The sequence below is a fragment of the Zalophus californianus genome, chromosome 15 (genome assembly GCF_009762305.2).
Source record: "Zalophus californianus isolate mZalCal1 chromosome 15, mZalCal1.pri.v2, whole genome shotgun sequence".
NCBI classification, from domain to species: domain Eukaryota; kingdom Metazoa; phylum Chordata; class Mammalia; order Carnivora; family Otariidae; genus Zalophus; species Zalophus californianus.
This window is the reverse complement of record NC_045609.1, coordinates 51,883,694-51,910,878: the sequence shown is the minus strand read 5'-3', so window position 1 is coordinate 51,910,878 and position 27,185 is coordinate 51,883,694.

Sequence of the window (27,185 nt, the reverse complement as noted above, 5' to 3'; positions counted from 1 at the left end):
TGAGGAAAATTAGACCAGAGACTCTTCCCAAAGATCTACATCTCTGATGATGGTAATATAGATACCCTCAGATTTCTGTTTTAGCTATTTGTTGCCTAACTATTCACATAGCAAACCATCCCAAGCTTTAGTGCCTCAATAATACAAATACATCGGGTTTGTCAGTCTGTCAGCTAGGCGGTTCTGGACTCCTCTCAGCTCATTCTGTGTCTATGATCAGCTGTGGGTTGGACAAGCAACTCTGCTGATCTTGAGTAAGCTCTTATGGTATGAGGATCAGCTGGTTATAGGCTGGTCTAGGAAGATTTTGGCTACTACAACTGAATTCTCTTCAAGCGACTAGCTAGCGTTTGTTCAGGAGTGGCAGGATTCTAGGAAAGAAAGGGGAAGCACACATACCTCTTGAGACTTAGGCTCAGAACTAGCACAACATCATTTTCTCCATATTCTATTAACCTAAGCAAGTCACAGGACTGGCCTAGATGCAAGGAGGTGAAAAAAGAGGCTCATTTTTTTTTAAGACTTATTTATTTATTTGAGAGAGAGAGAAAACATGAGCAGGAGGGGCAGAAGGAGAGGGAGAGAGAATCGCAAACAGACTCCATGCTGAGTGCAGAGCCAAGGCCAGGCTCAATCTCATGACCCTGAGATCATGACTTGAGCCAAAACCAAGAGTCCATTCAACCAACTGTACCACCCAGGTGCCCCAAGAGGCTCATCATTTTTTTAAAGATTTTATTTGTTGGACAGAGAGAGACACGGCGAGAGAGGGAACACAAGCAGGGGGAGCAGGGGAGGGAGAAACAGGCTTCCCACTGAGCAGGGAGCCGGATGCGGGGCTTGATCCCAGGACCCCGGGATCATGACCCGAGCCGAAGGCAGCCGCCTAACGACTGAGCCACCCAGGCACCCCGAGGCTCATCATTTTGATAGGACAAACTGCAAGGTTATATTTTCAAGAAGCATGGGTACAATAAGGAGTAAAATTGGGACTATTTTTTAAATCAACTTTTCATAACTTCAGATATCTTAGCATCTGTCATTGGGCTCTGATGTGTTCTCCAGACAATTTTTTGTCTTCCCTGGGGGTAGAATTCAGGTTTTCTAGCAGCTTCATGGTGACTGACACATGTAGGCCACCACGTTTTTCCCTCAGCTAATTTTCCCCCAAGCAGGATTCCTGGGGTTGAGACAAGGTTTCTAACAGATAGTCCTGTCAGAACTTGACCTGGAGAGGCAATATTTGTTTCAGATTTGGAATAAAAGTCCTTCTATTTATTCATAGAATCATGACCATCTGCACATGGCCTGAATTTGCAAATGCATTTGTCAATTAAGATTGTATGAAAAGGCAATAATTGCCCAAAATAGTGACAGAATTATCACTATTCTCCCTCATGATCACCAGAAGAGGGGAGCTAGGCAAACATATGGCAAAGAGTACTACTTTCAATAACTACGATACAGTTTTTGTTCTTTTCCTTAGCAATGGTAGAGGCGGTGGTGGTGGTGTGTGTGTGTGCGTGAATAAATAAACTTAGAATGTCCTGCAAATATTCTCTAAACAGAACAGAGGTTTATTCTCATTAGATGTCAGCCAAGAGGTCTGTAATGTTCATGTGGCTGCCACTGCTGGATGGTACAGGTGCTGGTGTTAGTCAATGATGATGATGAGGGGACTCCTAGCTTTCAAGTTCAAGAATAGAGTGTGACCCTCTGATGCAATGTGACAGGGTCGCAAAGGGCATGGCAAATACAAATACAAATAGCTCTATTAATGCTCAAGGAGTAGAAAATGCAGAGTCTGTAATCATGTTCTTTTATTTTTGTATTTTGAAATTTATATTGAATTATAGCATATATACAGAAATATTCACCAATCATTAATATTCAGTTTGATAAATTTTCTTTATATGAACACAATTATATAACCAGTACCTACATGAAGGAAATAAACATTCTAGGGACCACTGAAGCCTCTCTCATTCCCCTCCTAGTCAGTACCACTTCTCAAAAGTAACCACGAGACTGTTTTCTAACAGCATAATTGGTTTTGTCAGTTTTTCTGCTTTAAATAGATGGAATAATACAGATTTTTTTTCACCCAGTTTCTTTTCTTCAACATAATGATTCTAATTGTTAGAATCCAAATTTGGATATGAATCCAAATTGTTGCATCTATCAGTACTTCTTTCCTTTTAATTGCTGACTGATATTTCATTGTGTATGGATCATCCATGATTTGTTTAGCCATTCATTTGTTGGTGAACTTTTGAGTTTTTTCCAGATTTTGTCTATTACACTTAAGCTACTATGTGCGCAAGTCTATGTAAGAACTTATATACATATGCTTTTCTTGGATTAATTCCTAGAAGCAGAATGCTTGGATGTTATGGTAGGTATGCATGTAACATTTTAACAAATGGGAAAAGTAGTTTTACAAATTGATTGTATTGTTTTACATTCCCAGCTGAAGTGTATGAGAATTCTAATTGCTCCAGATTCTTGCCAATACATGGTATGGTCAGTTATTCTAATCGTAGCCATTCTCATGAGTATGTATTACATTATGGTTTAAATTGCATTTTCCTGATGGCTAATGATGTTGAGCTTTTTTTTAATATACTTATTGACCATTTGTATATCTTCTTTGGTGAAGTGTCTTTAAATCTATTGCTCATTTACTTATTGGGCATTTGCCTTTTATTATTGAGCTGGAATTGTTTTTTTATTTTCTGGATATAAGTCTTTTGATATTTGTATTTTGAGAGTTTTCTCTCAATTGGTGGCTTGTTTTTGTTTTTGTTTTCTTACTGGTGACTTTTAAGGAGGAAATGCTTTTCATTTTCATTGTCTAATTCATAAATTTAAAATTTTTATGTTACATGCTTTGTGCTTTCTATATAAGAACCCATTGCCCACCTAAAAAATCATAATAATAATCTCTTTTTCCCCCATATAAGTATTATAATTTTGGATTTTACATCTAGGCCAATAATCCATGTCCTAAATTTTTAATTTGTAAAACTACTCTTGTGCACAAAAGGTTCAGAGTAGTTTGTGGTGTGAGATAAGGACCAATTTTCATTTTTTTCCTACATGGATATCCAGTTGAGTGGTAACATTTGTTTGAAAGGACTTTTCCTTTTTCCTTTGATTTACCTTAGAAATTTGTCAAAATCATGGGATGCCTGGGTGGCTCAGTCGTTAAGTGTCTGCCTTTGGCTCAGGTCGTGATCTCAGGGTCCTGGGATCGAGTCCCGCATCAGGCTCCCTGCTCGGCAGGGAGTCTATTTCTCCCTCTCCCTCTGTGCTCGCTCTCTTTCTCTCAAGTAAACAAATAAAATCTTAAAAAAAAAGAAATTTGTCAAGATCAATCAAATATATGTAGTTCTGCTTCTAGACTCTCTATTCCATTAATCTGTATGTCTATCTTTTTATCAATACCAATCTATTTTCATTATTGTGACTTTAAAGTAAGTTCTAAAATTGAACAGTTTCTCCAAGTTTACTTCTCTCTTTCAAAATTGGTTTGATATCTGGAACTTTTGCATTTCCTAATAAATTTTAAAATTGGCATGTCAATTTCTATAAAAATCCTGTTGAAGTTTTAACTGGGATTATATTAAATCTATAGATCAATTTGGTGAGTATTATCAGCTTTATGATATGAGTCTCCCAATCGATGACCATATCTTTCCATTTTTTTTTTAGAAATTCCTTAATTTCTGTCACAATATTTTGCAGCCTTAAGTGTCAAGATATAGGGTATCTTTTATTAGATTTATTCTTTTGTATTTTCTATTTTTGGTACCCCTGTAAATGGAATTTTTAAAAACTCTGCATTTATTTGCTATAGTATATAAGAATATCATAGATTTTACAAATATTAGCCTTGTATCCTGTATCCTGGGTAAGTGTTTTTATTGGTTCTACTAGTTGTTTTGTAGATTCTTTGGGATTTTCAATGTAAAAAATTATATTATCTGCAAACAATGCCAATTTTTTTTCTGTTCCAACTTTTATATCTTTTTAAAAAATTTTTCTCATCTTATTGAAATAACTAGGACTTCCAGAGCAATGTAGGGTAGAAGTTCCTGATCTTTGGATAAAATAATGCACACTTTCACCATTAAGGATGATATAACTTACAGGTTTTTCACAGATGTCATTTGACATTATGATAATAGGGTAATAGGTGTTCACTATTATTCCTAGTTTGTTCAGAGCTTTTATTATGCATAGTGTTAATTCTTTCCATACAGAAGGATCATATGGTTTTCTTTTTTTTAATATAATGAATTACATTGATTGATTTTTTTAATGTTAAGCTAACTTTGCATTCCTGGTATAAATCCTACTTGGTCATGATCTGTTATCCTTTTTTATAGTTTTTGGATTTACTTGCTTATATTTTCTTAAGGACTTTATATCTATAGTCATGAGGAATATTTATTTGTAATTTTCTTTCTTACTAATGTCATTGTCAGATTGACATCAGGGTTATACTGGTTTCATAAAATGAGTTGAGCAATGATCTCTCCTAAATTTTTTTTAAAGATTTTATTTAATTGAAAGAGCAGAGCAAGAGAGAAAGCACGAGTGGGGGGGAGGGGCAGAGAGAGAGGAAGAAGCAGGCTCCCCACTGAGCAGGGAACCAGCCCAACTTGGGGCTCAATCCCAGGACCCTGGGATCATGACCCCAGCAGAAGGCAGATGCTTAACTGAATGAGCCACCCAGGTGCCCCTCCTCCTCTATTTTTTTTTTTAAAGTTTGAGTAATATTGGTCTTATCTCTTCCTGGAATATTTAATATTATTCAATATTAAGACCTTCTGGATGTGGAGTTTTCTTTGGTGGGATGTTTTGATATCACATTCAAAGTATTTAGTATATATTCAATTATTCCTCTCTCTGTTGCTACTTGTGTCAATTTTGGTAAATTTTGCTTTCTGAGAATTTGTCCATTTCATCTAAGTTGTTCAATTTGTTATACTAAAGTTGTATGTGATTTTCTTACTATCTTTTTAATGCTTATGGTAATAACCTTCTTTTTGTTCCCACCATGGGTGATTTCTGTTCTTTTTTATTTCTTGACCAGTGTAGTTAGAGGTTTCTCAATACTATTGATATTCTCAAAAAAGCAGCTTTTGACTTGTAAATGTTCTCTTATCTGTTCATTTTTTATTTCATTAAATTCTGATTATCTCCTTTCTTCTACTTCCGTTGGGATTACTTTGGTCTTTTTCTAGGTTATTTTAAAGTAGACCATTACGTTCTTGTATTTAGCTCTTTCTTCCTTTTTTATGCAGTTCTTTATTTTTTTAAATTTAAATTTAAGTAGCCAACATATAGTTCATTAGTTTCAGATGTAGTGTTCAACAATTCGTCAGCTGTGTATGACACCCTGTGCTCACTCTTCTTTTCAAATTTAGGCATTTAAAGCTATAAATTCCCCCTAAGCACCACCTCAGCTTCATCTTTCACATTTTGATGTTTTATATGTGATGGTTAATTTTTTTGTGTCGACTTGACTTGACTTAGGTGTACAGCTGTTTGGTAGAACACTAGATGAGTTGTTACTGTGAAGATATTTGTAGATGGATATAATTAACATTTGCAATCAATAGTTTTTAAGTAAAGCAGATTACCTTTTAAAATGTGAGTGGGCTTCACACAGTTAATTGAGAGCCTTCAGAGCAAAAAACTGAGGTTTCTCAAAGAAGAAATTCTGCCCGAAGCTTGCAACATAGCATCCTGACTGAATTTCCAGCCAGCGATCCTGCTTGCAGATTTCAGGCTCAAGACTGCAACATCAACTCTCACCTTCAGTTTCCAGCCTGCTGGCCTGCCCTACAAAATATTTTCAAATTTCCCTGTGACTTCGTCTTTCACCCACAAATTATTTAGAATTGTATCGTTTAAACTCTCTGTAGAGTTTTCCTAGATATATTATTTTATTGATTTTTTTTTTTTGAATCAAATTCTATTGTGATCAGAGGATATACCCTTTGTATAATTTCAGTGCCATAAAAATATTGTGACTTGCTTTACGATTCAGTGTATGGTCTCCCTTGGGGAATGTACCAGGTGAGCTTAAAAAAATATATATTCTGCACTTGTTGACTGTTGTGTTCTATGAACATCAATTAAATTGAAGTGTTTAAAGGTATTCAGATCTCTATGTCCTTCCTAACATTTTAATGGTTAGTTGGTCTATGAATTATTGAAAAATGGATGTTAAAATCTTCTACTTTAACTTTACAGTGGTCTCTGTGTTCCTTTAATTCAATTTTTGATGCATAGAGTTTGAGTTTCCATCATTAAGTGAATATACATTTTAAGTTATGTCTTCTTGATGTATATGTGCTGCTGAAGCAAGCACATCTTCTTTTTTCTTTAATATTTTTTATTGTTAAGTTAATCACCATACATTACATCATTAGTTTTTGAGGTAGTGTTCCATGATTCATTGTTTGTGCATAACACCCAGTGCTCAATGCAGAACGTGCCCTCTTTAATACCCATCACCAAGCTAACCCATCCCCCTACCCTCCTCCCCTCTAGAACCCTCAGTTTGTTTTTCAGAGTCCATCATCTCTCATGGTTCGTCTCCCCCTCTGACTTACTCCCCTTCATTCTTCCCCTCCTGCTATCTTCTTCTTTTTCTTTTTTCTTAACATATATTGCATTATTTGTTTCCGAGGTACAGATCTGTGATTCAATAGTCTTGCACAATTCACAGCACTCACCATAGCACATACCCCCCCCCAATGTCTATCACTCAGCCACCCCATTCCTCCCACCCCCCACCACTCCAGCAACCCTCAGTTTGTTTCCTGAGATTAAGAATTCCTCCTATCAGTGAGGTCATATGATACATGTCTTTCTCTGACTGACTTATTTCACTCAGCATAACACCCTCCAGTTCTATCCACGTCATTGCAAATGGCAAGATGTCATTCCTTTTGATGGCTGCATAATATTCCATTGTGTATATATACCATCTCTTCTTTATCCATTCATCTGTCGATGGACATCTTGGCTCTTTCCACAGTTTGGCTATTGTGGACATTGCTGCTATAAACATTGGAGTGCACGTACCCCTTCGGATCCCTACATTTGTATCTTTGGGGTAAATACCCAGTAGTGCAAGTGCTGGATCGTATGGTAGCTCTATTTTCAACTGTTTGAGGAACCTCCATACTGTTTTCCAGAGTGGTTGCACCAGCTTGCATTGCCACCAACAGTGTAGGAGGGTTCCCCTTTCTCCGCATCCCCGCCAAAATCTCTGATTTCCTGACTTGTTAATTTTAGCCATTCTGACTGGTGTGAGGTGGTATCTCACTGAGGTTTTGATTTGGATTTCCCTGATGCCGAGTGACGTTGAGCACCTTTTCATGTGTCTATTGGCCATTTGGATGTCTTCTTTGGAAAAATGTCTGTTCATGTCTTCTGCCCATTTCTTGACTGGATTGTTTGTTCTTTGGGTGTTGAGTTTGATAAGTTCTTTATAGATTTTGGATACTAGCCCTTTATCTGATATGTCATTTGCAAATATCTTCTCCCACTCTGTCGGTTGTCTTTTGGTGTTGTGGACGGTTTTCTTTTGCTGTGCAAAAGCTTTTTATCTTGATGAAATCCCAAGAGTTCATTTTTGCCCTTGCTTCCCTTGCCTTTGGCGATGTTTCTAGGAAGAAGTTGCTGTAGCTGAGGTCGAAGAGTTTGCTACCTGTGTTCTCCTTTAGGATTTTGATGGACTCCTGTCTCACGTTTAGGTCTTTCAACCATTTGGAGTCTATTTTTGTGTGTGGTGTAAGAAAATGGTCCAGTTTCATTCTTCTGCATGTGGCTGTCCAATTTTCCCAACACCATTTGTTGAAGAGACTGTCTTTTTGCCATTGGACATTCTTTCCTGCTTTGTCAAAGATGAGTTGACCATAGAGTTGAGGGTCCATTTCTGGGCTCTCTATTCTGTTCCATTGATCTGTGTGTCTGTTTTTGTGCCAGTACCATACTGTCTTGATGATGACAGCTTTGTAATAGAGCTGGAAGTCCGGAATTGTGATGCCTCCAGCTTTGCTTTTCTTTTTCAACATTCCTCTGGCTATTCGGAGTCTCTTCTGGTTCCATACAAATTTTAGGATTATTTGTTCCATTTCTTTGAAAAAAGTGGATGGTATTTTGATGGGGATTGCATTGAATGTGTAGATTGCTCTAGGTAGCATTGATATCTTCACAATGTTTGTTCTTCCAATCCATGAGCATGGAACATTTTTCCATTTCTTTGTGTCTTCTTCAATTTCTTTCATGAGTATTTTATAGTTTCCTGAGTACAGATCCTTTGCCTCTTTGGTTACATTTATTCCTAGGTATCTTATGGTTTTGGGTGCAATTGTAAATGGGATAGACTCCTTAATTTGTCTCTCTTCTGTCTTGTTGTTGGTGTACAGGAATGCCACTGATTTCTGTGCATTGATTTTATATCCTGCCACTTTACTGAATTCCTGTATGAGTTCTAGCAGTTTTGGGGTGGAGTCTTTTGGGTTTTCCACGTAAAGTATCATATCATCTGCAAAGAGTGAGAGTTTGACTTCCTCTTTGCCGATTTGGATGCCTTTGATTTCTTTTTGTTGTCTGATTGCTGTGGCTAGGACTTCTAATACTATGTTCAATAGCAGTGGTGAGAGTGGACATCCCTGCCGCATTCCTGACCTTAGGGGGGAAAGCTCTCAGCTTTTCCCCATTGAGAATGATATTCACTGTAGGTTTTTCATAGATGGCTTTTTATGATATTGAGGTATGTACCCTCTATCCCTATACTCTGAAGAGTTCTGATCAAGAAAGGATGCTGTCCTTTGTCAAATGCTTTTTCTGCATCTATTGAGAGGATCATATGATTCTTGTTCTTTCTTTTGTTAATGTATTGTATCACGTTGATTGATTTGTGGATGTTGAACCAACCTTGCAGCACAGGGATAAATCCCACTTGGTCGTGGTGAATAATCCTTTTAATGTACTGTTGGATCCTATTGGCTAGTATTTTGGTGAGAAGTTTTGCATCCATGTTCATCAAGGATATTGGTCTGTAATTCTCCTTTTTGATGGGGTCTTTGTCTGGTTTGGGGATCAAGGTAATGGTGACCTCATAAAACGAGTTTGGAAGTTTTCCTTCCATTTCTATTTTTTGGAACAGTTTCAGGAGAATAGGTATTAATTCTTCTTGAAATGTTTGGTAGAATTCCCCTGGGAAGCTATCTGGCCCCGGGCTTTTGTTTGTTGGGAGATTTTTGATGACTGCTTCAATTTCCTTAATGGTTATAGGTCTGTTAAGGTTTTCTACTTCTTCCTGGTTCACTTTTGGTAGTTGATACATCTCTAGGAATGCACCCATTTCTTCCAGGTTATCTAATTTGCTGGCATAGAGTTGCTCATAATATGTTCTTATAATTGTTTGTATTTCTTTGGTGTTGGTTGTGATTTCTCCTCTTTCATTCATGATTTTGTTGATTTGAGTCATTTCTCTTTTCTTTTTGATAAGTCTGGCGAGGGGTTTATCAATCTTGTTAATTCTTTCAAAGAACCAGCTCCTAGTTTCGCGGATCTGTTCTACTGTTCTTTTGGTTTCTAGTTCATTGATTTCTGCTCTAATCTTTATTATTTCTCGTCTCCTGCTGGGTTTGGGCTTTATTTGCTGTTTCTTCTCTAGCTCCTTGAGGTGTAGGGTTGGGTTGTGTATTTGAGACCTTTCTTGTTTCTTGAGAAAGGCTTGTATTGCTATATACTTTCCTCTTAGGACTGCCTTTGCTGCATCCCAAAGATTTTGAACAGTTGTGTTTTCATTTTCATTGGTTTCCATGAATTATTTTAATTCTTCTTTAATTTCCTGGTTGACCCATTCATTCTTTAGTAGGATGCTCTTTAGCCTCCATGTATTTGAGTTCTTTCCGACTCTCCTCTTGTGATTGAGTTCAAGTTTCAAAGCACTGTGGTCTGAAAATATGCAGGGAATGATCCCAATCTTTTGGTACCGGTTGAGACCTGATTTGTGACCTAGGATGTGATCTATTCTGGAGAATGTTCCATGGGCACTAGAGAAGAATGTATTCTGTTGCTTTGGGATGGAATGTTCTGAGTATATCTCTGAAGTCCATTTGGTCCAGTGTGTCATTTAAAGTCTTTACTTCCTTGTTGATCTTTTGCTTAGATGATCTGTCCATTGCAGTCAGGGGGGTGTTAAAGTCCCCCACTATTATTGTATTGTTGTCAATGTGTTTCTTTGCTTTTGTTATTAATTGCCTTAAATAATTGGCTGCTCCCTTGTTAGGGGCATAGATATTTACAATTGTTAGATCTTCTTGTTGGATAGACCCTTTAAGTAGGATATACTGTCCTTCCTCATCTCTTATTACAGTGTTTGGTTTAAAATCTAATTTGTCTGATATCAGGATTGCCACCCCAGCTTTCTTTTGGTGTCCATTAGCATGTAAATGGTTTTCCACCCCCTCACTTTTAATGTGGGGGTGTCTTTGGGTCTAAAATGAGTCTCATGCAGACAGCATATTGATGGGTCTTGTTTCTTAATCCAATCTGATAGCCTCTGTATTTGATTGGGACATTTAGCCCATTTACATTCAGGGTAACTATTGAAAGATATGAATTTAGTGCCATTGTATTGCCTGTAAGGTGACTGTGACTGTATATTGTCTGTGTTCCTTTCTGATCTTTGCTGCTTTTAGGCTCTCTCTTTGCTTAGAGGACCCCTTTCAATATTTCTTGGAGGGCTCGTGTTGTGTTTGCAAATCCTTTAGTTTTTGTTTGTCCTGGAAGCTTTTAATCTCTCCTTCTATTTTCAATGACAGCCTAGCTGGATATAGTATTCTTGGCTGCATATTTTTCTCGTTTAGGTCTCTGAAGATATCATGCCCGTCCTTTCTGGCCTGCCAGGTCTCTGTGGATAGGTCTGTTGCCAATCTAATGTTTCTACCATTGTAGGTTACATATATCTTCTCCTGAGTTTCTTTCAGGATTTTCTCTTTGTCTCTGAGACTCATAAGTTTTACTATTAGATGTCGGGGTGTTGACCTATTTTTATGGATTTTGAGAGGGGTTCTCTGTGCCTCCTGGATTTTGATGCCTATTTCCTTCCCCACATTAGGGAAGTTCTCTGCTATAATTTGCTCCAATATCCCTTCTGCCCCTCTCTTTCTTCTTCGTCTGGGATCCCAATTATTCTAATGTTGTTTCATCTTATGGTATCGGTTATCTCTCGAATTCTGCCTTTGTGTCCAGTAGTTGTTTATCTCTCTTTTTCTCAGCTTCTTTTTTTTCCATTATTTGGTCTTCTATATCACTGATTCTCTCTTCTGCCTCATTTATCCTAGCAGTTAGTGCCCCCATTTTTGATTGCACCTCATTAATAACCTTTTTGATTTCGACTTGGTTAGATTTTAGTTCTTTTATTTCTCCAGGAAGCGTTTCTCTAATAACTTCCATGCTTTTTTCAAGCCCAGCCAGTATCCTTAAAATCATGATTCTGAACTCTAGGTCCGACATTGTTAATGTCCGTATTGAGTAGGTCCCTGGCAGATGGTACTACCTCTTTTTCTTTTTGCTGAGGTGATTTTTTCCATCTTGTCATTTTGTCCAGAGGAGAATAGATGGATGAGAGAAGAAAATGCTAACAGGTTAACAAGGTCCCCAGCAAATATACTCTAAACAAATCAGAAAAGACCTGAAACCAGGGTAAAAGAAAGGGAAAGAAAGAAAAAGAAAGGAGAAAAAAAAAGAAAAAGATAAAAACAAACAAAAACAGAACAAAACAAAAAAACAGAATATGATCAAATATGATCAGTCTAGTGCATAGATCAGTGCCACATAGTAGAATCTGGGTGTATTTTGGTCTGTTAGAAGGAAGTGCCTCCTAACATTTTCAAGAAAGACGTATATATGTACAAAATAAAGGTTGATACAAAGAAGGGATGGAAGATGACTGTAAAGATGAAAATTATGAAAGATTTTATAAAAGGGATTGATAAGAAGTTGTTTGAAAAAAGAAAGATTAAAAAAAAAAGAAAAAAAGGGGAGATAATGTGATCAGGCAGGAGACTAGAACAAAGCCATACACTGGTGATTTTGGGTATATTTTGATCTGTTAGAAGAAACCGTATCTCAAAATTTTAAAGAGAGAACAACTTATATATATGCCAAAAATAAGGGTAACTACTATGAAGGGATAGAATATGACTCTAAAAATGAAAAATAAAAATGTTTTTTAAAAAAAGGAATTGATAAGATGTTGGTTGAAAAAGGGAAAAAGAAAAATTCAAAAAAAGAAATAGTTAAAAAAATTAACTTTGAAAGACTAATGAATCATGGGAAAAAAGCCATGAATTCTATGTGCACTATTCCCCTAGCGCTGGAGTTCTCCCATTCTCATTGATCGGTAAACTTGGTCTTGGCTGGCTGTTCGTGCTGATCTTCTGGGGGAGGAGCCTGTTGCCCCAGTTCCCAAATGTCTTTGCCGGAGGTGGAGTTGCCCCGCCCTTACAGGTCCGGGCTAAGCAATCTGTTCGGGTTTGCTCTCGGGAGATTTGTTCCCTGCAATCTCTCGGTACAGCTTTGGAGGACCAGAGTGAAAATGGTGGCCTCCCAATCTCTGCCCGGAGGAGCCGAGAACTTGGGGCCCCGCTCCTCATTGCGCCCCCAGAGAAAAGCAGTCAGTCACTCCTGTGTCCCAGGTCTCCGGCCGCACTCTGTGCTCACCGGGCCTGTGACCGAGCATTTCTGTCTCTGGCACCCAACCCCGTGTGGAGTCTCCAAACCCAGCAGATCCCTGCGGTGCGCTCCCGCATCTCTCCTCCCGGGGGAGGAAGGGGAGTATCCCTGGATCTGCCGCTTGTTGGGTCCCTGCTGGAGGAGCAGTGGCCTGACTGGGCCGTGGATCATGGTTTATGGCAAGTCCGAGCTGAGAGCCCGCGCCTCAGCTCCGTCTCTGCAGCCAGCTTCCCCGCTCCGATCCCTGGGAGCTCTGCTGCACTCAGGCACCCCCGGTCTTTCTGTGACCCCGAGGGTCCTGAGACCACACTGTCCCGCGAGGGTTCCACCCCCCGCTTAGCCACTGCAGCGACGTCCCTCAGCGGAGCCGACTTCTAAAAGGTCCGATTTTGTGCTGCGCAGCTCTATCACTTGCCAGAAGGGGCTGATGGAGGCCCCCTCCCCTCCATCTCTCCTCCCGAATATCGCCTCGGATTCACTTCTCTGCACATCCTACCTTCCAGAAAGTGGTCGCTTTTCTGTTCAGAGAGTTGTTGCTATTCTTTTCTTCGATCTCCTGTTGAGTTCGTAGGTGTTCAGAATGGTTTGATCCCTATCCAGCTGAATTCCTGAGACCAGACGAAATCCAGGTCTCCTACTCCTTCGCTCACTTGATTCTTTTAGAAGCAGCAACTTGAACCTTCAAAACCCAGAGCTCAGTGTAGCAACAGGTGTAGGGCTCTTTTCTCATCAGACTGTACATCTCTCCTCAGGGCATTGAGGGAGTGGAAGTTCTCCAATTACCAGTTCAAGGAAGAAACAAAACAAAAGCAAATAAATACTTTTCTGCCTGGGCTCGCCCTACTCAGACTTTACTGCGGTTTTTTGTTTTTCTTTGTTTGTTGTTTGTTTTTCTGGGACCCAGCCTCATTCAAAGGGCATCTGAGCACTGTGGTCCTTTTTTTTTTCATGGCTAGAAAAAAAAAAACTCAGGGGAATCTGGTGTCTGTGATTTCTTGCTCTACTCCCTTCTCATCAGAATATGATTAACTGGTTCAATGATCAGTCAAGAAGCTGCAGGTTTTCATCTCTCTCCTTTAATCCTCTTTGCTTCATCACTCATTATTAGTGAGCTGCAATATTAAATGAATTGATGTAACCACCTTCTGAATTTTATAATCTCTTACCTTTTTTTTTTCTTTGCACAGCAGATTTAAGTCTGCTTCTTAGTACAGCCCTGGCCCTGTTCTGAACATTTGGAAGAAACAGTCTTTAAATATAACCCACCACAGTGATTCCTCCACAGATGCTCATCCAAGCTGCTAAGTAACCCAGACGGTACCACTGTCCCTGCACCCACGTTTTTCAGAAAATTTCCAACCAAAAGAAAAAAAAAACAACTCATCATTACTTAGCCATGACAGTCAGCCCCCGAAAAACACAAAATAATTGGAAGTTGGACACAGGTGTTTACAAAAAGGTTGGCTTCCTTTCTAATTAATTTCAAAATTTTGTCTTAACTAAAAAAATATAAATGTTGGTCATTGTGATGGACAGAATAATGGCCCCCAAAGACATTCATGTCCTCACACCTAGAACTGGTGGATATATTACCTTATTTGGCCAAAAAACACTTTACTGATGTGGTTATGTTAAGGTTGTTGAGATGGGAAGAGTGGTGTTATCCAGGTGGGCCCGATGTAATCACAAGGATCCTTATAAGAGTGGGGCGAGAGGCCCGTGGCGCATGTCCAGATGGAGGTGCCCGGGAACCTCAGGGTACTGGAGCCTTTGTAAAGCTGAAAAGTCATTCTTCCCATAGAGCTTCCAGAAAGAATGGGTACTGCCAACACCTTGACTTTAGGCCAGTGAGACTGACGTTGGACTTCTCACCTCCAGAACCGTAAGAGAGCAAGTTCATGTTGTTTTAACCTGCTGAGTTTGTGGTCATTTTTTTTTTGTAGCAGTAACAAGAAAACTATAGCAGTTATATAGGTATTTCACTCGTAATTCTCTAATTTTACATCACTGCATTTTTTAGTAAAAATGACTATTGTGGGTATTCTCAGTCATCAGTTTTTCTTCCCTATAGGTATTTCATATTTTTGCTGTTGCTTGTTTTATCTTTTATTAACTTGCCTGGTGACATCAATCTAGTGAATGTTTGGAAGGAAATAACCAGCCTGTGAGGGATAGGAGTAGACTTTACATTGGTTTGCGTGGACTGGGTCTCAGCCCCATCTGGCTCAGAAGGTTGCTTTGGCATGCCACTTTCTCAGTAGACTTTGTGATGGACTGTTTGCTTCTGGGAGTTAGAAATATGTATATTCAAATCCTGGTTCTGCCACTTCGTAACTTGTATCTTTAGCTGCGAGCTTAATTTTCCTAAGCTTTGAATTCCATATATATAAAATAGGGATTAGGGGTGTTATGAAGATGATATAAAATAATGCATGTGAAATGCTTAGCACAGTTTCTACTACATAGTTAACTGCGACCTACTTAATAGTATCCATTATTGATTGGTTAAAACTGCAATAGACTTGTATGTGATACACCAGTGTTTGTTATGCTAACATTTGGGCCAAACCTGATTGTTATGGGTAAACCTGGAGAATTTGGGTAATAAGAAATGTCCAGTCAACTAGCTGGAAAGAATAATCTTAAGGTTGGAGGGAAGTGATATCTTGAGAGCGCTTATTTGAAAACACCATATTCTCCCAGGAGTGAAATGTGTATCCAGTGCTGTTCTGCATGTGACAAAACCTACTGCATGATGTGCTTAGTGTGTGGGAAGTAATTCTTAGGATTGCATTAATCTCCTAACAAAAGATGGGAATCATTCTGCCTTCTTATTAAAGAAATGATTAGGAAGTTGTCAATGCAGGAAGAGTGTGTACTGTGTGTGTATGCTTAGTTACAATGTTGGATATACTATGCCATTTGCTAACTGGGGAATCTGCTTAATTTACAAGGCATTTTATATATATATGTGTGTATGTATATATATATATATATATATTTTTTTTTTTTTTTTTCCATGAGGTGGTTCCTAATGGGTTAGCAGTCAACCTCTCTCTGCCCCAGAGTGTGGGGTGACGGGCACAGGACGGGCAGCCCAGACTCTGATGGGACCTGAGAATTCATGAGTCCCTAGTAGAACAACTGCAGATACTTCTGGGAGGTACATTTCCATTAAAAATAACTTACATTGACTTGAGCACGATTACGTGCTGAGCCCTGTGCTCACCCCTCCATGTGCTTTATGTCCTGTAACTTTCACAGGTCAGCTCTAGCGTAACTCTTAATGAGGAAAATCAGAAGTTAAATAACTTGCCCAAAGTCACACAGGTGATAAATAGCAATGTTGAAATTCAAACACATGTATTTTTGCCTTGATGGTCTCTTTTCCTAAACCGCTCAGGTGTGTTACCCCTGCAAGTCCTGAGACTCTCAGAAATGACCTCCCTCCTTGTAGGAGACAAGCTGGGGGAGGGAAAGGTTTTGTGGCTGTCCTCTGCTGTAAAACTCCTTTTTCTGGCCCTCAGAGCAGTATGTGTACTGGAGTCTGTCTTCATAGGGTTCAGGAAATTTCTAGGTACTCCTTCCCTCTATCTTTCTGGTAGCCTATCAGGCATGAATCAGGCTGCTTTCCCTTCTGTACCTGGGCTGTTCTGACCAGAAGCAGAGAACTGATGGCTTCTTACCCCGAGGAGTCTGCAGTGGTCTTGCAGTATAAGCCAGCTGCGTGTTACCTGTTACTTTGAAAAATTGATGACAAACTCAGGTGAGCGAACTAGGTGACTAGATCAGATGTGGGTATTTGGCTCAGCTGTAGAAAACCCAGGGGCAGCATCCAGACCGAAGAACATAGCAAGAGGCCAGTGCCCGAGCCACCGAATCTCCAACCACAGCTAGTGATTCAAGGCAGCACTGGGCTGATTTCCTCCCTGACCAACTGGACATCTTAAAAGAATCAAGTGTTTGCTCACAGTGGTTTCTCATCCTTGCCTTTTCTTGCCACAGCCAGAAAGCCTGGTCTGTGTATATCAGTGCGGACAGGGGAGCAGTGGGGTAATTATCTCCCAAGCCTAACCTGTAACTTGAAGAGCCGGGTTGTATACACCTGGGATTCTCCGCCCTGGCTACACAGCAGAATCCCTTTGGGAGCTTTGAAAAACTGAATGTCTTGGTTCCACCTCCATATGTTCTAATTTAATTGGAGCTCAGGCATAAATACTTTTTTTTTTTTTTTTTTTTAACTCCCAAGGTGATTTTTAAAAGTACAGCCAAGTTTGAGAAGCTTTGTGTGACTCATTCTGAGTGAGACTGCCTTTGATCTCTCTGGGAGGAAAGCCTTCCTCCTTAGCAATACTGCCTAGAAACGAAAATCTGAGTTGGGTCCTGCTTGACGGTTGGGCTGGGGCGTTCTTGTTCTGCTCATCTTTAGTTTATGCCTGTGCAGCCCTAGCTCACTTGTGCTACTAGGCAGGTGTCCCCACCTTCTCAGGAAGCCAAGATCTGAAAAAGAGAACCCCATAATGTCAAGCACATCGTAGGTGCTTTTTATGTGTTCGGATGAATATAAGAGGAGTGAGGATGTTCTATTTGGACTACTAGATAATGAACATAATGGTTAATATGTGTCACCTTGGCTGGGCGGAGGGTGCCCAGATATCTGGGCAAACATTCTGGGAATTTCTGTGAGGATGCTCTTGGATACGTTTAACATTTTAATAGACTGAGTAAAGCTGTGGATGCGGGCCACCCACATATGGAGAGAATCCATTTGAAGGCCTGATTAGAGCAAAAAGCTACACCTCCCCTGAATGCTCAGTTAGGGAATTCTTCTTGCCAGACTGCCTTGAACTGGGACATAGGCTTTTTCATGCCTTTGGACTCAACCTGAAACATGGGCATATCCTGGGTCTTAAGCCTGCAGGCGTTGAAACTGGAATTGCACCTTTGGCTCTCCTAGTCTTGAGACATGTCAGCCCTAGTAAATGAGCTGATTTCTTATAAATCTCATAGATACACATCCACTACTGGTTCTTCCTTTGAAGAACCCTCATACACTTCTCTGAGAAAAATCTATTCTTTTTGTAGTCCTCTTCTGTAATAACTAGTGATGACTAAATTTTTCTCCATCTTTGCTGGAATGAACCTTATGATCTAAAAAATGTTCAAATCCTCAAATTTATTGAGGACCTACTATGTGTGAGACACTCAGGTAAGTACTTTAGATAGGTGAATAAGACATTATCTGTATTCCCTCCCCAAAGTTTCAGTCTCTTAGAGACAAGAAATACTCAAAAAAAAAAAAAAAAAAAAAACCACAAAAGGTTATAGGTATTAGGCCTATATACAGATAACAATCAGGGTGAAGGGAGAAGTTATTCTACCTTGAGACCCAAGGGGGCCTTTTTTGTGCAGGGTAAAACCTCAGTGTCCATGTTCTTATTTCCCTCCTACTCCCTTTTGTGGCTTAAGGGAGCATCCACCTCAGAAGGTGCCCTACCACTGAGCAGACCATTTGGGCCTATCGTGCTTGATAAGTCTGCCCTCTGGAGTTGCGGTTGGGGAACCGGTCAGGACTCGCACTGCTATCCTCTCAATACAAGAGATCATACTTGTCCCCCAGCTTGGGAAGAACTGCTGAGGTGACCAACATGGGGCAATTTGGTGGCCTTCAGTCTGGAGGGCCCTTGATGGGAAAGGAGAGAGAAGAGGAGCTTCTGTAAGAACCAGAAGTCAGAATCGGTGGGCCTCTGTGTTCAGCAGCAGAGTTTGGAAATCCAAGCTGCTCAGGAACCAAGTGTTGTAACGGCCTTTCTCCTGCATCTTTTCCTTTGAATAGTCACTGGATGGTGTGACTATGGGCTGATAAATGCTGATATGTAGGTAGGAACTAATATCACTGCTTATATTTGGTCTGATTTGCTACCAGCACAAAGATGCTTAGAAAGTCCAGCTCTTAGGCACCAGACAGCAAGTGCCTACAAGGAAAACACAGAGGGCAGTATTTCATGGGAAGCTCATGTCCCCACCCTCCTCCCATCATATGGTAAGGAAATGAGAAGTTGGAAGGGGACACAATTGGGAGGCAGTAGTGAAACCTTGTTCTAGAAGGAGCTTCCATGTTTCTTTTTGGGCAGCCTGATAACACCCATTTCTGGGGCTGAGTTGGAGATGCTCGTGGTCATTCTATTGTGTCTTGTTACAAGTCCCGAGGTTCAGGATGTTTCCCAAGATTTTGTCCTTCCCCCCGCTTTCCCCCCAAAATAAAAATTTTGTCCCCTCTTGGAAATCAAGGCTGTAATGGCTTATTCCTGGGTACCTAGGTACTCAGGAAATGTCCATTCCTTTTTCCTTGCCTGACTTGCCTATACCCAGGCAAAAAATCTTAAGGGCCCTGGCATCTTGTCTCCAGTACTTCCTAGTCTCTCATCAGCCTCCCTTTCACCATTAAAACAATAGCTAACACTCAAATAGCTTACTATATGCCAAGTACATTCTAAGCCCTTCATATGTATTAAATCACTAATCCAGCAACTCGGAGGTAGATAATCTTTATAAATGATGAACCTGATGGCAGAGAGGTTTAGTAACTTGCCAAAGGCAAAGGCACACAACTATTAAGTGACTGATCCCACATTTAAAATGAGGGAGTCTCACTAGAAAGTCCATGCAACTCTTACCCTCTTTTGACTTTATTGACCATAGAAAAGGGGTGATCCATTCAGTCCCATTGGTGTTTGTAACTTAGTTTCTTGTCCTTGCCCGTGGTCTACTAATAAACCTTTCCATCGCCCGATAGAATACATTTCTAATGGTGGAGCTTCAAGCTGGAGACTTCATACGTGTTCTTTTTTCCCCTTGAGTGGAAACACTTAGCTGGCTTCTCATTTTGTGTAAAACAAGCTCTGATCATTCAAATCATTTTGTTCTTAGAACAAAGTGGCCATAATTTCATGTAGGGGCTGTCTACTTTTGCAGTCATGAGCAAGCAGTTGCCTTGGTAACAGCATTTGGAAAGGACAAAGGCCCAGGGAACTTTTGTCAAGACCCATTACACTGTGCAGAGAGGCTCTGCCTCTGCACACCCCCACCCCACACCTTTCAGCTGCCTCCCCTTTTGTGGCCAACTTGGAGGCCAAGTGGGGTAGAAAGCGAGAAGTTTGAGCCATGGTTAGACCAGTCATCAAAAAAATAGGCCAATTGGAAGGGACCTCAGAGGACAGCTCAAGATTCTAGAGGGTGTGAGTAGTGACTCGTCATTCAGTGTTTAGCAGGTGGCCTCCTACATCTTGTTTGGGTCTGATGGTTATCATTCTCCCATGAACTGCAGAATTTTTGAGAGTTCTGTAAGATCAGCTTCTCTTTAGACTTCTAACCTCTTAGCTCTACCTTCTGGAGTAATGCAAAGTATGCATGGTTTCTCCTCTCTAGGAGAATCCATCAGGTATTTAGGGACAGATGACTTGTTCCTTTTTGAGACTTCTCTGTTCCTGCATCCCTCGTGAGTAGGATAGTTAAAAGAGCACTCGGCATCTTCAGTGCTCCACTCTAGAATCTCTTCCACTTCACACTCTTAAAGCATGGTTCCCCGAAATGACACATCACATATGTGGTCTGACCAGTGTAGAGGCTACCATAGTCACCTTACTAGATTGGACAACATGTAGGATAATTTCCAATCGTTGACTTTTTTCATAGGCTTATTATAAAACTTCCTCTACCAGAACAGAGGAAGGTCTTTAAATATTGCGCTCAATTATGACCAGAGTCCTATTTTGTACATCCTGTATAAAACCTAAATTACAATGTTATTACTAATTTTGCAATATAGCTTATATGGAATGCTTTGACAGCCATACTAAAAAGTATGCTTTATAATATAAACAGCGTAATCTTATTCCTCTGATTAAAAATAGGTGTTCTGTTGACCACAGACATTGGTCTGCTTTCTGACTTAGTGACAGCATGATGGTCAACTGTCCATGAAAAGCAGGACAAGGAGCAGTACTTGATTGATTTCAGGCTCTGTGTAGGATTATTCTGAGTGTCTCAGAAGCCAAGGAAGGGATACTCGGTGAAGTAAGGTAAGCTTCCCTCTCCTTACCTGAGTAGGAGGGCAGAGTGGGGAAATGGAGCTGCCCTTCTCTCCTTGAATTGAACCCTAACAATGTAGGAAGAGGTATAATATTGGCAGAAGAACACTCAGCTAGAAGTACATACCTGAGTCTGAACTCTGATTCCAGCACATATTATTAAGTTGCTAGAAGTTAATTCCATGAACCACAATGTCCCCACATGTGGAATGGGGATGATCACATCATGAATTTTATTTGATGAGACAACATATGTAAAATCTAGTTTAGTGACTGGCCCCAAAATCCATTCAATAAATATCACCTTCTCTTCATTTAAGGATTTCTAAGCTAAGTCAAGCACCCAGTGTGCCGATCAAGGCTGTTCTTAGAAATTCTGATGCCCATCTATTAGCATGAATACAATTTCTGGTACTGGACAGGGAGTAGTAAAATTTGCTTTTCTATTCCTGGTAAGCTTATCTAATTGGGAACACAAGGTTTTATAAAAGCTGTACCAAAAATGCTACAGCAGTGTAGAGGAAGGAAATATAAGTAGTTTGGGAGACTTAAAGGGTTTTATCTCTAAGGTGCTCTTGGAAGAACAATAGTTTGTTTAGTGGAAATCACAGGAAAGTGAAAATTTCAGGTGGAAGAAATACCAAGAGCAGCAATGGGGTGGTGGCAGTGGGGGAATGGGGAACTAATGAGTCTTAGACCCTCTGTACCTGTCAGGCATATATATATCCAAGCATTTATGTAGTGGTAGTGAGTCCTCAGAACAACTACCATTTCCTGAGCATTTTCCATGTGCCAGACACCTGGAAATACACAAGCATTTGTGTGGAGTCTCACCTGATTCTCTGGAGGCCCTGTGAAGTCGGCCATTTCCGATGGAAAACTCAAGATCTAAGTGGTCAAGTAGTTTGCAAAGGATAAAGCGTTAGCAGGGGAAGCTGAGGTTTGAATGCAGGCAGCCTTGTGTTTAAACAGGTTAAGGAACAAGGTCGAATTTTTATAGCTAACAAAGGTAGGATCAATTTTTTGGACCTAGATCAGCCTGACTCAAAGGTCCGTATTTCTTAAGTCTAGCCCCCAGTCTGGAACATGAGAGGCTCCATGAGTGTCTGAATTAACCAGAGAACTGGACTGGACAGACGGCCTTGGATAAGGGAATTGACTACTTAACCTCTCCCCAGCCACTTGGGCTCCAGGATGGAATTGTGCTCAAAACAATTTCTATTTCCTTATAATGAATACAGTTTCACTTCTAATTATTTCACAGGAATAATCTCTTTAATTTTAGCTAAACCTAAACTTAGGAATAGGACACAGTACCCATTTCAATGATGCGTATAATAATTGCAAACACTTGTTAAGTGCTTGGTAGATAGGAAGCTCTACACACTTTCCATGGATTAACTCAATTTTCTTAGCATCCACTATCTTACTACTTATTTTGGAATTTTTATCAAATCCTGTTTAATGAAAATAATACAATTAAAAGCTACATTTAAAAAAAAAAGTGGGGTTCTTTTGTATTTGTGTTTTGAGCGAGGATTTAACACTATAGATTATTTCTTACCCTGTAGCCATTTCTTTTAAGACCAGAACTCCTGAGAGAGACAGCAGGACAGAGAGTCGTGAAGGAGAGAGCGGGAAGTGAGGAGTAGACACGACCAGGTTGCAGAAAAGTAGATGCGGAGGCTGATCTGACAGGAGGCTGCTTATGGTGCACAGAATATGAATTCACAGAATCTTCGTAAAAACAACCTCACAACAAATCTCCTGGATCTCGATAGGCAGTTTCTGATTCTCAAGGGGTATTTATGTGACAAAGACCTTAAACATTAGGGGTCAGTTCCTCGTGCATTGCGGGCAGTACTCCTAAACTGGTTTGGGAAAGGCTACAGTGATCTCCCAAGGAAATTTTTTTCATAAGGCTGTCTGCATCCTGAGACTATGCGTTAACCTTACAAAAATGAAACCAGGCGGGGCGCCTGGGTGGCTCAGTCAGTTAAGTGTCTGCCTTCAGTTGGGGGTCATGATCCCAAGGTCCTGGGATCGAGTCCCCCATCAGGCTCCCCGCTCAGCGGGAAGTCTGCTTCTCCCTCTGCCCCCGCTTCCCCACTTGCGTGCGCATTCTCTCTCTCTGCTGCAAAAATACAAATCTTAAAAAAAAAAAAATGAAGCCGGGGAAGTGAGGTTAAGTCACTTGCTGAAAGTCCCAGAGCTGGCAGGTGGAGCCAGGCTCTTAGCCATGGCGATCCCTGCCCCTCTATGGGAAGTAGTGTTACCTGCTGATAGAAGTTTAACTTTTTCATCTTTGACAAGGAAAAGACCATGAGCTATTTGATCTGGACTCTGTTTCTTCAAGAAAATGGAAATAGTGCTAGTGGTCTGAGAACCTTTGCTTTTTCTCAGGTGCTTATCTTTTTTTTTTTTCTCCTGTTTTTAATTGAAACCAGTCTTGGTGAATTAAAGTCAAGGGCTCTGCACTCCCCTTTATTCTATGAAATCTTTTATTTTCCTAGTCCCTGTCAAACTCTATATATTCACAGCTGGAAAATTTGGGAGCACAGTCCTAGGGGTAAGAAAGAATTCCAGTGCAGACACATACCCTATACTCCTATCTTTCAATCTGCTGCAGTTATTAGGAGCGAACCTGCTTCTGGAAGTAGAGAACACTTGGTGAACAACACTACCTGGGCTCTTTAAAGATAAGGCTCTTAGCCAGAGTATTTGGAAGAGTTGATCCAGCAGTAAACTCTCATTTTATGACCTACTGGCCTCCGTTTATCAAACAAAAAAACCAAAAAACATTCAGAGAAATAGTGGAAAGGGAGTTTTCTCTTAGATGGAAAATTTTAAAGTTATTTGTGATAAACTATATGGTTGGAAAGGAGATTGCTTTGGGTCATTCTTATTACTTTATCTCTTGCACATTAAGTTTTTGTCCACACGAAAGGCTATATCCTAGGAGATGAAGATGCCCAGAACAGAAAATCAACAATAGTCTTTGCAATTGGTGACTGAGGCTACAGATATTTTCTATTGCAAGTAGTTGATTGCTCTCCTCTACCCAGAGTACTGAAGAGTTGATGGGAAACAAAATCTCTGCTATGTTGTCTGTGGCTGAACGCTTATCAGGAACAAACTAGAGTGTTGCAAAGCAACAAATCTGTCTATAAATTCAGACCCCCATTCCATCAGGCTGGGGTGCATGGGCAGTAGCTCAGGGGAGTAGCTATAATCCGTTTCTCAGGAGACCTTAAATTCCCATGGGTTTGAGCTAGTTTAAGTTGGACTTTTACTGGGAGTCGGGCTGGTCTGATGAATAAGCAACTTTATTTTGTGGGAATGGGAGCTTGTGGCCAGGAGCTGTGGATGTTCTACACCATGACACAGGTCTTGCCAATCCTGAGGCTCCATTCCCGTGGCCAGAGTGCTATGCTCAGAGTTACTGAGCTAGTCTGGGCTAATCACTGTCATTAGGGAAATAGGATTCTGTTACTGGAAGCCCTCATCAAGAATGCATGATTCACAGGGGCGCCTGGGTGTCTCAGGTAAACATCGGACTCTTGATTTTTTTTTTTTTTTTTTTTTTTTTGGCTCAGGTCATGATCTCAGGGTCCTGGGATCGAGTCCTGCATTAGGCTCTGTGCTCAATGGGGAGTCTGCTTCAGATTTTCTCTCTCCTTGTGTCCCCCCACCCACCCCTCCCACCTCCCCCTGTGCTCACTCTCTAAAATTAAAAAAAAAAAAAAAACAGGACTCACATGAGAGAATAACATCTTCCAAGAGTGATGGTGCTGGGCAGATACCCACTCTAGGGGGAAATATGACCATAAAGTATGAGCCAGGAAAGGGGAAGAAAAAAAGGTTTGTTAGAAAAAATACAAGGAGCTAGTGTGCAAGTAAAGAATTAATCCACCCAACTGTTAACAGTGCTTATATTGTGAGGGTAATATTTTAAGATTTTTTTAAAGATTTTATTTATTTATTTGAGAGAGAGAGAATGAGAGATAGAGAGCACTAGAGGGAAGAGGGTCAGAGGGAGAAGCAGACTCCCCGCCGAGCAGGGAGCCCGATGCCGATGCGGGACTCGATCCCGGGACTCCAGGATCACGACCTGAGCCGAAGGCAGTCGCCTAACCAACTGAGCCACCCAGGCGCCCAATATTTTAAGATTTTGACAGAGCACAAGCAGGGGTAGCAGTAAAGGGAGAGGGAAAAGCAGGCTCCTCACCAAGCAGGGAGCCCGACACAGGGCTCGATCCCATGATCCTGGGATCATGAGCTGAGCTGAAGGCAGACGCTTAAACATCTGAGCCACCCAGGCGCCCTGCGAGGTTAATTTTGAGGGAACCATCATTGTTTACCCATGCAAGTTGTGAGGGGCTGTGCGGGCCCTGGGGAATGTCTGGAGTGAGGGGCATGCTTTCAGAAGAGCTGTCTCTAGTGGTCCGAACCTGTGCTGTCCAGTTCAATGGGAACAAAGAAGGCATTGAGCCCTACAAGAGAGAATATCTTTTTATAGAAAACTGGAGAAAAATCTAAATTCGAGAAATATCCGGGCTGCAGTGTAGAAAATACTGGACTATAGCAAGACTGCAGAAGTATCTAAAGTGACTCTTCCTTCTGCATAGTCTTCATACAGAAGAAAATGTAAGCACTTTTTCTTTGCCTTCCAGACTTGAAGACCCCAAGACCTTCCCTTTAAGAAAGCCCTAGTTATTTTATTACAAAGTTTCTATCAGTGGCCAGATTTTAGGATTCCTCTTGGGCGAGTGCTAGAAGTAGTGTATTTGCTTTGTGAATTATGTGTTCCCAAGCCAAATTCAAAGACCTGCCTAAACATCCCTGTATCTAAAAGCGGTGATTCTGCAACATAAACATGCTTTGGCACCCAATTTATCCTGCCACTGTGACAAATGTTCTGGAGAGAAAACATGACCTTTCATGACCTGTTTCTCTCACAGATACTCTCTAAATACCCCTGGCTCTGTGACAAGTATACATGCTGGAGGATTAAATCCTGCATCTGTAGAGTATTTCACCTAGATTTTGGCACTTAGTAGATCCAACAAATGTTAGCTGTCACTGGTTATAACCCCCACACCCACATCACAACCACCCTTCTGGATGCAGGTCTAGCATGCAAACATGACAGTGAGATTTCTTGAACCTACCCTTTCTACATGGTAGAAAGTATGTAGAACAATAGATCGTGGATCACCACATCAAAAACTAATGATGTATGGTGACTAATATAACATAATAAAATTAAAAAAAGTATGTAGGGGGGGAGGTGCTCCCAACTTGGTGGGGAACCGCTCAGTGAAAGTACCCCTGGGGCTGTGAGTTGGGATTTTAATACTGCCTTGGACTAGTCTTGAGGGGTACGAAAGGTATGTTGCAGAGGCTAACCAGAGTGGTGTGTGGACTTTGGATAATGGTTAGGTTATGGCGAGTGCTTCCGGAGTTCCATCTTGAATCATATTTTTACCACTTTACCCTCTTTCATCCACACTGGCCTCCTTTGAGCTTTTGTAGTCCACATGTCATCTCTTTCCCAGGGACATCCCTGTGCTCTGTCTAGACAGTGCCGCCCTCAGCTCTTCACGTGGCTGGTTGGCCCTTTTCACTGATCAGGGGTCACATTAGGTCTTCCCTGAAAATATCACCTAAGTTGGTATCCACATTTATTCTGTCATGGGATCCTTCCTACCACTTGAACAGCACTTTTCTCAATTTGCAATTATTTGTGTTGACTTTTTTTTTTCTCTCTTCCTGTGTGGGCCGGCCATTCATCAACTGACCTCCAGGTGGGCCCCTTCTAAGCTCTCCTATGATAGGCACCAATGTTGGGAAGAATTCTGTTCTGTTCTATGGTGTGGATTAAGAAATAGGTTTTATTAGGGATAGAGAAAATCTCAAGACCAGGATACAGTGAGAAAACTGCATAAATCCATCATTATACCAAATGTAGTGGAGCTGGGGGATACTAAACATACGGGGCTCTGCTTCAGGAGAAGAGCTCTTTCTCATCACTGATCGGTCTCAATCGTGTGGGCTGCTCAAACAAAGTACTGATGAGGTTCAGGATACGTTACCCCAGAATGTTGGTGTATTAAATATTTTAAGCCGATCAAGTTTGAGAAAATGGTGGGAGTGGGGAAGTCACTCTGATCTCTGTACCCTGCCCTTCTTCCCTTAAGTATGTCCTATAAACCTTCCTATAACAGAAACCTTTTTCCAAAGAAAAAGGGATGCTGCAAATAATCCAAACTGGCATCACTATATATCCCTTAGTTTACCAAACTTACCTCCTACTTC